This window comes from Lichenostomus cassidix, chromosome 3, assembly GCF_008360975.1.
Source record: "Lichenostomus cassidix isolate B80296 chromosome 3, HeHo_3.0, whole genome shotgun sequence".
NCBI classification, from domain to species: Eukaryota; Metazoa; Chordata; class Aves; order Passeriformes; family Meliphagidae; genus Lichenostomus; species Lichenostomus cassidix.
Window position 1 is genome coordinate 21,631,030 of NC_139483.1, and position 11,504 is coordinate 21,642,533.

At 38.0% G+C, this 11,504-nt stretch overlaps 1 pseudogene; it reads right to left on the reverse strand.

Moving 5' to 3' along the window:
• Nucleotides 1-4,368: 4,368 nt before the first annotated feature.
• Nucleotides 4,369-5,563, reverse strand: LOC146439255 (ligand-dependent nuclear receptor-interacting factor 1-like; annotated as a pseudogene).
• Nucleotides 5,564-11,504: the final 5,941 nt, after the last annotated feature.

Genomic DNA, 11,504 nt, shown 5'->3' on the forward strand with positions numbered 1-11,504 from the left:
GGGTTGCATCCTTTCCTCTGAAACTCTGCATCTATTTTCTACAAAATTCCCCTATTTCTTCTGCTTTAATTCATCAGTCATCTGCATGACTGCTCTTGAATTTTGATTCTCAGAGGTTATGTCTCTTCATCCTTTTTAATGATGAGAAAAACTTCCAACAGAAAGAGAGGCAGAAGTAATCAAGGTGTTTGAAACAAGTTGTACCCATCAACACAAGTAATGTTTTCTTCCTGTTTGTAAGCAGAAAAAGAGAGGGAAATTACAGATCAATGTGATCCATAAAATTCATTCCAATCTGTATTTTTATCACAGATTTCTAGGCTTCAAGGTAAATTCAAGATGTTGCTGAATTCACCCAAATGGAAGCAAAATAGTCACAGATTCTGAGCTTCAGCCCCTCCAAAACTGAATGAGGTATTGCAGAAATCAGATTTCATATTCAGAGAGAGAAGTTCTATATGGATTTAAGTATGTCTGTTGCATACCACAGTAATTGTTATCACCCTAATTTTGCAGAACTGGGGGCTGTGGGCTACCTGAGGTGTCAGCAGTCATTATCCTAAACTGTCTCATTTACAGTGGCGCTCACAAAGTATTCCCCTGCTGTGGAGCATCACTGTAACATTTTGTCCCTTTCTCTCTTTCCAGAAGGATGGTAGCAATCTGGAAGAAAAAAAACCAAAACAATCAAAGGCTGCACAGATGGTTGTGTAACAGCTGATAGGTAGCTGCAGTTGCTGATGAGTATTTTGGAGGTGGCAGACAGCAAGGGCAATGAACAATTACTGCCAGCACTTAAAGGGACTCTGCCAGGCCACAAAATAATCCTGAAAAAGGAAATACTTATCAATTTTTTCAATAATAAGACTACTTAAATGGGAATAAATTCCCCCAAAGACAGGAACCTCTCTATCTTTCTCTCTCTTGCTCTCTCTCTCTTTTTTTAAAGACAATTTAAAACTGTGCTTTGCAGAACGTTTCAGAAATTATGACCCTGGAAATAGAAATGTTTTAAGTGTCTTTCAAAAGCTTTTTGCTGTGCACCACTCTGAACAAGGTGTAGTGCCTTGTAGGAAAGAGCTTGGGTTGTGACAATAACCACAGTTCCCATCAAGATGCCTTTTGATGGAGTGCCAGTCATGTATCGCTGCAAACTGCAGGAGGGGCCTACTGTGGAGTTTGTTTGACACAGGAGGGAGATCTACAGTGTCCTTTAGGGAAAGCCTTGGCAAGCACCATGGGGCCAAAGCCATGAGCAAGTGGTTGTTCATTATTCCAGAGTGCTGCTGGCTCAAGGCACAGCCAGCCAGACCAGAACTGCTTTTCATGTCTGCCAGTCATCCTTAGCAGTGGGTTTGGAATGTGGCATAGCAATCCGATTCTGACATAATTCTCTCACAAATATTAAGCCCTGAATGACAAGGACTGATGTTGGTTTAGGCTGCTGTGTTAGGGGCTCATCCTCACTCAAAATGCACGGAGTCATTCCTGATGCATTTAGCCTCTTTAGACAGTCCTGCTCATTTTATAGGTGCCCTTGCTCTGTTTGAGGGTCCACTCCAAGCACAGACAATTGAGGCATAGCCATAACCTGTAACTGAGTTATGTTCCTAATAGACATTTTACTTATGCACTCTGAAGTGCCTCTAATTTCTGATAGTGCAGTCCAGCTTTTCTAGGAAAACCTGGCAAAAGATATCCCGCTAAAAATATAGAACTACACTCTGTTGCATTGACTTTTTTACCCCTATGGGCTGTCACAGGACTGAGGGCAAATAATCCAACTGACAGGTAATTCCCCTGGAAAGTCCTGAGTAGAGAACTTCCATGCAGCAGGCTCTCCCTCTGGTCCCAGATATTTCCAGGTAGCTTTTGACATTTGCTGTTGCTGGATTTGCTGAGTGCCAAAATAACTCCCCTCTGAACATGACAGGAACAGCTTCACTGACCTGGAAAATCACGATCTGTTACTTCTCTTCCACTTGGAAGATGTGCCTTGAACTTCCCAGGCTGCCACCAGCAGCTGAATCTCAGGGTTTGGCACATCGTGAGAGGCACCATGAGTCACAGTGCTATGACTTTAGTGCCTAGCCTGCCTGGTGCCTGTGGCTATACAGAAACTGCAAAAGTTCCCCCATTTCTGACCATAGCAGTCCTTGGCTCGCTCACTGAAGCATTCTGAGCCTGGTTTCCCAGTCCCAGCCTCACACCTCTCTTCTGCAGTGAGGGTAATGTATGTCTAGTCAGCACATTGGTTGCACAAGAAATAAATATATGTGTACATATATGTATTAACATACATACATGTTTGTTTTGAACTACCCTTCTCAAGGTATTTCTATATGAACAAAATGTGAAGCAAAGGACAAGATTTCATAACTATATTGGCTGTCTCAGTCCTGCAATAGCTGGCTCCGTACTTCCTCCTATTAACCCGAATATATTGTGTCTGTCTTTTCCATAATGAGTTCCACCCAGAAGTTGGTGCTGCCTAGGCAAGAGGTCATATTGGTGTCATTAAGTGTCTTCCTGGAAGCCTCCTACAGAAATAAAGCTTCAAAACAGTGAGAAAAAAGAAGTAAGGTGACCACCAGGCTCTTTATACATTTATGTCTAACCACAGTGTTTGATTGTTTCAAATGAGGACAGATGAAAATATTTAAATATATTTGAGCATGAAAGCAAAATTTGCTAAAATGTATCTGTCAAGTGTAAATGTTCTACAGGCATAGATGGGCCCTGCCTTACACATGGGATGTGATGAGGCAGTGAGTTCCTTAAAGAGTTAGAGTCACCCAAGTTATTTCCCTTCTGTTATTTCCACTGATTATAGTGTGTCTACAAGCCTCACTGCCCACCTCTTACTTGCTCATAAAGTTTAAGCCAGAAAGAAACATGCTGACATCTGTCTTTCTGATGAGAAGATTTCACCCTGCTAATATAGATAGAACTGTGGTTAAAGTTTATCTTTCAAAAAGAAATAATGTCGTGGTTTGTAAACAAAAAAAAAATCAGAGAAAGTCTACTCACAGTAGTGGTCTGTTCCTAAATTTACTTGCTCAGTTAAAAATCTGTGCCTTATCCTCTAATTTTTTCTGATTTCATAGTTCAAAAATCAGTTCATGTTGTGCCTTTCCCCATTAGTCTAAAGAGCTCATAAGTACCAGGCATTTTCTCCACACGAAAGCACTTTTCACTGTAATCACCTTACTGTAATATCAGTAGGACTGGATTTCAGATTGGTTTGAGAATAAAACACCACAGATTGATAAACATGTAGTTCAGGAAGAAGGGGAGCTAATGAATTTCGAATTCCTCTGGATTTGTATCTCACAGGTAAATTCTCTGGTGTCTCAACAGCACACAATAATCAAAGGATTTTCCAGCAGTGAACCCATCCATCATCATCATCATCATCATCATCATCCATGTGGACTCTATGGTATAATAATATAGTTGTTCACTTTGGGATGTTTCTTCCCTCTCTGCTGAGTTGTTTTCTTGGAATTTGTAGGAGGAAAAGAGACACAGAGACCGAATGAAATATATTGGTGATATGATCAGTTAAGTTATCATACGGAACCAGATCCAGTTCCATAGGGAACCAGAGCAAAAAAAAAAAAAAGTTTATGCAAAGAAAACACTAGCTTTTAAACTTTTGCAGTGGAAAATACCACCCCAGATGCTTCTTTGTGAAACTGTCTTGTTTACAAAATCTATTTTTGTTATTGTCACTGGGAAATCCACCTACCAAGATCCCCATTAAGGCTATGGGTATTACACTTATACAGCAGCTCCAAAATTCAAATCTTCCCTATTGAAAATTAGGCAGCCAGTTTCTTTTAATTTGAGCTTAGGGACACTAGGGAGCTCTGTACCATATGGAGCCAGAATATTTGCCTTCTGCAAAAAATTTCTGTCTCCCCATCCTCTGCTGCAACCACATGGCCTTTTTTTCTAATATTCTGTTGCATCACACATGACTGACATTCTTGGCTTAACAACTTATTTATCCTGCAAAGCAAAGGATTGTTTGAGGTTTCTGTGTGTTTTTACAAGGACCTATAGGATATGTACTTGCACTGTTAAAAGTACCAACACTGACAGGTGTCTCCTGTTCAAACACTGCTGCAACTGTTTATGGATCTTGCTCCATGGAAAATACATGGAAAATACCTCATCTATCTCACACACTGGTAACCTTTAAAATTACAAAATCTGACCACAGCCACTGCCCAATTAAATGAGGCATTGCAACTTGAGATCAGTCTCATATGCAAACCAATTCCTTCAGTATCTCCTGCCAAAAACCATGCCTGAAACAGGTATTTTATTTGTAATAGCTAAGTACCATTTTCTCTTCTCCTTTTGCTACTAAGTTAGCAAAGTGTAGGACTGATGAGGACTAAACTCTGATGTTGTCTAAACACAATAGGAATAGGGGTCACATTGTGTCTCTGCTGGCAGTCTTTTAAAAAGGTATATGATCACTTCTTGGGCTGATAGATGTCAGTCATCCTGTGCGAAGAGAAATGTGTTTCATTTGATGCTTTCTTCTAGTGTGTGGAGATAGCACAGGTTGTAGCACAGACGTTTTATGTTCTCTTGCACAGCATCCTCCCTTGACAGCAGTGGATATGGAACTTTGAAAGTTAGATTACAGATAGAACTACATGGAATGAGCCAAACCATGGTCTTCATAAGCAACATGTAGTGGCCAGCTATTTATATTTCTGCTGACAGAGCTTCATGCCTCATTACATTCAGAAAGTAGACTTGACCATTACAAACCATCAGAGAATTTCCCTTAGAGATAGGAATTTCCAGTTGCTCTCCAACAGGACTAAGAGATGAAAGTATTAACATATTCTTATAATCCTTATTCTTGATATTGGTGAGTGACTTCAAAATTTCTGAAACACTGTTAGATGACTTCGCAATAATAGGAGAGGATCTTGCTGTCTTTCCATCTGGGTTTTCTTGGGCAACCTCTTTCACTGGGGTTATCTGGGAACATTTCTCGTCTTCAGTTACATCAGGACTAGAACAGTGTCTTGTGAAGTTTGGGCTGCTTTGTATCAAAGATTTTGGAAAATTGTGCCAAAAGGAGCTGCAACTCTCCACCATCTTTATTAATGGCCACACATAAATTACAGACTGTGTTTCTGTAGCTTGCCTAATTTCAGACACATTTTTTGCTGTGGCTAACAGTAGTTGCTGTAGTTTAGATGGGGAAAAAGACAGTGGTAATTGATGATATTTTGGCTTGATGTGGTATCTCTAGACCAGGTTTTAAAATCCGTGCCTGGGGTTCTTCAGTAACTTGAAGAAGATCAGAGACTTCAGAAATAGATGCTTTGTCCTCTTGGACATGAGCTGGTGAGAAGCCTCATTGCTGAGAGTGCTTTGCAGCTGAGGTTTCATTACGCTGAGCATTAAAATCTGTTGAGAACTTTCCTCTGCCACCAGAGGTCATGCCAATATTTCCTAGCACATTGAAGTCTTCCTTGCTGTTCATTTGCTGATCCTCTGGCATCAGAACATATGTAGGACTGGCATCCATCTCCAAGAAAGATACTTCCAACCTTAACTTGAATTGGCAGGGAGTGTCTGCTTGCCCCTGTAGGAATTCACCCAATAGTGCAAGCTGCTAGTGGACAGAATCTATTTTTTTTAGATGTAGCATTCCTTCCTGTAAGAAGATATAATCTTCTTAGACACAACACCATAAAAATCAATGCACATTTTTAATAAACCTCGTCTTAACTAAAGACCTTTACAATCAATTTTGCACTGTGCTTGCAGAATGATTTCACTTCAGCAATCCTAGCCTGCACTTCTCTCTGCTGGAGCAGAATCAGACCCAGTAGCTTTGTCATGGCTTTTAATAAAGATGTTACAGAAACCGAAACAAGCTCAGATGCTTATCTGATACATATTAAAACCTTCTAAGCACCTGTGCTAGACAATCACGAGAACATAGTTGAATTTACAGTAGAAGGCAACATGAAATTTAAATTTGCATCATGAGAGAAAGGCAAAGACGGAGATAGATTAAAAACAAACTAACTTTGATTAAACTGCTGCTTCTCCAATGGTTATATTCTCCCATGAATAACCTACTCATCTTAGCACTACAGGCTTGATTTTGTAGAAGGGAAACATACACTCATATCACTTACATGTCAATCACATAACTCTAAGGTTTTTTAGCCTTCCTAAATATTAAAAAAACACAGTGAATTTTGCCTCCATAACTGCACAGGTTCTACTACTTAACTTACAAAAAGAAATGTAATAAAGACAAGTTCAGTGAGCCTTTGTTTAGGATCATGAAAATTAAACTTGCTGAATCCTTTTATCTAATAAAAATGAGTAAGATTAAAAATAAAATGACATTTCCTCCTCATCTAGGCTGCACCTCCTGCATTTATGACACATGCATCTAGATGTAATCACATAATTCTAGGACTCTAACCAAGAATAACTAGATATAATTATATCAATTTTCGACAAGTTATTTGAATAATTAATTGCATATATAGGAGGAGTGAGGCCTTCAGTAGAAGCAGACTGTAAATCAATTTTTTTCCTTTGCTTTACCTGATGAGTTGGGATTTTTTATTTTGTTTCATCATTTATGGCTTTAGGGCTTTTTACTACTTTATTCAAAGAAAGTTTATTTTTGCAGGGCTCCTCTGCCTCCTTTGTGGACACTGGCCTTTCACAGCATGATTTCCTGCACACTACTGAGGCACATTACAAATTTTTGATTTAACAACATTTTGATTTAGGAAACCCACAGAGTTTTTGTGGATTTTATGCAGTGTAAATGCTTCATTCACTATGCACTTTCCTGGAAACGTAAGTTGCCAACATAAAAATGCTAGAAAGCTGTCTTTCATTTTTGCTCTTCCTACTCTTGAAATTCTTTCTTTTATTTATAAAGCCTTCCACTGATGTATACAAAAAATTTTTTGGAAGCCTAATAACAGAGACAATATAGTGGAAAAGGCTCGCTAACTAGAGGATTCTGAGAGGCAGAGAGAGTACCAGAAGGACAGATATCAAATAAAATAAAATATTTTTTAAGCAAATAAAACCCTGGTGACAGTCTCCCTGCCACTGCTGTACCACTTGTGGAAGCATGGAGAACAGTCCTTAATGAAGTACACATTTTTGTTAAAATGTAAAAGGCAAAATAATGCACATAGTGCATAAAATGTCAGTGATTTTCCCAAGCTGTCAAATTCCTAACATTTCCCTGGCCACAATTTATCACACATTTTGCGGGTGTGATGACCTGGGAGAGAACCTGGAAGAGATTCGGCCATCATTGCTCATTATGTGACTTTCTTGTGATTTCTGTGTGTTTTTCTTCCACAGGACAAACAAGGCAGGAGAAAGTCTTATTACTGAGATCATAGCATGGGTTTATAGACATTGGGAGTTAGAGAAAGAGTGACTGACCTGGCAATGAAACTATCTGTGACAACAATGGTGCATGGAAATCTGGTGATGGCCGTACTTGAAAAACCTTCTCCCAATATATCTGAAGGGGTTTTAAGTACAAATAAATTCATGGAAAAGTAATTGAGACTTGTTGATCCACAATAAGAAACTCTAATATTGTTGCTTTTAAAAAAATTAGGCAGCTCAAGTCAGCAAAATATTTACTTACTATATCACTTGAAGCATTTTTTGACAAATATTTTGAGAGCTACTGGATATGGATTTTAATCTGGAAGGTTTCCCTTTCAAAAGAGGAGAAATTGCGGCACAGATCCTAAACTTGTCTGCTTTCCTAGGAACGACTTAGTAAGCAAGCCAACAGAAATCATGGTCATACTAAAATTCTTCTTTAGAGACAATTCCAATTATTGAAATTTTGATTTATTAAGGATACTCTGGATTTCCACTTTTGAAGTTCTATGCACCTCAAATAATCAGTCTTAAAGACCAATTCAAGCAAATTCTGTTCTTGAGGTTAATGACAACTATTTTGAAAATTAGCATATATATGGAGACATATACAACATATAGGGCTGTTAGTTTCATTACAATAAAGAGAGGTAAGTAATTACATACTTTCCAAATGTCCAGTTGTGCACTGTATTTAACCATTACTTAACAGAACATAAGGAATGGATAATAAAGCAAACCTGGAGTTAGAATTCATATGCTTCCCTCTCTGAATGGAAAAATGTGTCTTTTCTCCTCAGTCTCCTCCTCATTAATTCCCATCCTCTTAGCTTGTCAATTTTACAGTCCTTTATGTAAAGACTTGATCTGCTGCTGAATTTATTTCAAGTGGGTTTATTTCTTATTTATTTCAAGTGGGTTTTCCTTATCTGAATGGTTTGTAATGCAAAACTTTCAAGGTACAGCTGCTGCAACAAACTCCCTCCTTGAAGCTTGCCTTGGAGTCTCACTTGGCTTTGAATCCAAACATTGCAAAAGATGAAAAGTACATGATCTTAAGCACTCTACTGAATGCTGCTAAATTTTGTTCCTTTGCTATCCCTGTCCATGGCTGTGCTGTGCAGAATTTCTTCAATGAACATGTTGTTTCCTTCACAGCGCAACAGAGGAAAAGTAGTGGGAATTTTTATCCTCTGGTACTTGTTAGAATGTTTGTCCACAATATCCCAGTATTTTATATGTTTTTGTTAATCCCATGTATGATTTTTATCATTAAAATCAGTAACCAGAACATTACCAAACAAATGAGGTCATCTGTGTACCACAGTCCTGGGTAAATGTAAAATTTCTGGGCATGGACCAAGTGAGACCAAGTAAGGGGAAAAACCCAATGTGCACAAAGACATGTAAGGACAAATGCAATTGAGTATTAAAAACCCTAAACTACTTCTGTGGTGAAAATGAACTTAAATAAAACTCTTATGTCTCACTCACTCCAATATTTATAATTCCTCTTGTTGTCATGTAAAAACATTTTTAAGATTTCTTACTTTTCTAATATTGAATACTCAATTCCTCCATTTTTTGCTGGAAGACTTTGGCACATTTCTAAGATCCTGGAATATGATTTTACACATCTTTCACATATTTCAAAAGAAAAAAACCCACTATTTTCTCAGCTGTTTTTCTAATTACTTTTATAAAGTGCGTTTATTTTTCATTATTCATAATTTTTCTGGTTTTATTTTCAGTACTTTTCCTATTGAGCTTATTTTCACTTTCTGAACCTGAGCAATCTTCTCTGATTGGAAAACAAAAGAAGCTGCCAGAAACATAACTTAATTTGCTACAGTGCTTTACTATACCTTTTTTGCTATCCATCTGTATAATTATATTTTGTTGGACTTTCACAGCAAGGTGTTAGACATTTATTTTTACCTATTCCCATGTGCAAAAAAGAAAATATCTTTAGGGAGCCACCAATTTGCCTAACATTCTATTTATCTTCAGCATTTATTATTTTGTTGGATAACTAGGTTCTGGAATAAGAGCAAATTTACTCCTTACAGCACAAAGGACAGATATAATCAAAACTGACAAACTTTGGTGGGCAACTACCAAAGATTACTTTTGTTTTATTTATGTTTTGGGAAATTATTTGTGCAATTTGATGTTAAAAAAACAAGGTTAAAAAGCAGAATAAAATATTTGAAGCGATATTATAAATAGGTTATTGAAAACTATTTGGTGACTTTCAAGGGCCTGAAGTGGGCATATGTATTTTCAGGATTAGAATCTGAACATTGCTCCTGAACTGGAGACCAGAGTTCACAATACAATACCTGACAAAAGAGGTCCCCATTTCAAACTTGATACATATTTTTGGAATTATTCGTGTCTGGGTTCACTTATATGTCCACATATAAGAGGAAAAAAATCTTATAATTTTGAGAAGTGTGAAAATCAGAAAGAATGAAAATGGAGTGCCTGTTAAAAATTTTAATGACCATTTTTAGAAATGCATTTTTCTCAAAATTAGCCAGCTCCTAATAAGTTTAATAAAAAGTAAAATGACTCTGCTGCTGGTTTTTGAAGCATGACATTTTGACATTTCTCTGATTCAAAACTGCATTTCTAAAGAAACTTTTAAGATGGTCCCCAGACAAAACACAGTATTGAAATCCCACTCTATTTCTTTTGAAATATAAATAGAAAGGCTCCCATTGATAACAGTGGGAATGCACAATGACCTTTTGCTAATTTGAAAGTACAGAAGTTTGAAATGGAGATCTTTGAAACCAGAAATGAAGCTTACAGCCTGAATAATACATACTGCACTGCTTGTCATTTTTATTGTGTAATGCCATAATTTATTTACTATGCTAATGGAGCATGTGAGGATTTTCTTTCAAGGTAATTGAAATTGGTGATAAACATGAACACTTTCGATCACCCTGTTACTCATTAATTACAAAACTAAAATGTCTTTACACTGTACAATTCATTTGCTCATTTTTTCCTGTGATGAACATACATTCTCTAGACAGAAATCTATACAATTTTTATAATGGACAGCAGGAGCTTTTGTGCCTCCTCACGATGAAAGTAAAGGTTTTGATTTTTCTAAAGGCTAATAGGATATTTCATAAATATTCAGTAATAGCATGACACCTACTCCCATCAAACCTATTTCAAACCTAAAACAAAATCGGGAAATAATTGAGACCATGTGGAGATGCAATATGAGGAACTACTCTGTTGCTGAATTTCTAGGTCAGGACACACAACTGTTTCCTTTCACACCTGATTCAGGAAAGGTGTCCCCAGCCATGGCAGGGGGCTGGAACAAGATGATCTTCAAGGTCCCTTCCAACCCAGGCCACGATGATTCTGTGATTATATAAGCACGTCAGAATCCTTTGCTGAAGGAGTTCTTGTTCCGCTCAGAGCCACTTCCACATGGAGAGAGATTAAACTGAACCCAGAAATGCACCCTGGCATCCTTCCAGACTTACCACAAATGATGGTAGAAAACACACTGCATTCTTTTCAAAATTTCTATAATTTCGTTCGTGTATTGTGATGTTACTCGGTGCCATTTAATGCAGCCACACTATTTGTGGCTCAGCGTTTTGATGTGGACCCATACATTGGTGTTTCCAAATTTTACATTTTAAGCCATTACATGATTTGGTTTCTCTTCAGCAGGTGGTTTGTGTACAATGTAGCATGGGCATTCATATGTGGTGGGACAATAGAGCTGCCATGACTTTTGTAGCTTTTCATAAACGATTTCAGGAAGAATTATGAGAATTTTTCCTCTCTGGTTTAAAGGACAATTTTCACGGAATAGCCTGAGTTGGAAGGGACCCACAAGGATCATCGAGTCCAACCCTGGCCCTGCACAGGACATCCCCAGGGGTCACACCATGTGTCTGAGAGCATTGTACAAACACTTCTTGAGCCCTGCCAGGCTGGTGCTGTGACCACTGCCTGGGGAGCTGTTCAGTGCTCAGCCACACTCTGGGGGAAGAACCTTGTCCTAATACCCAACCTCAATCTCCCCTGACACAGCTTCAGAC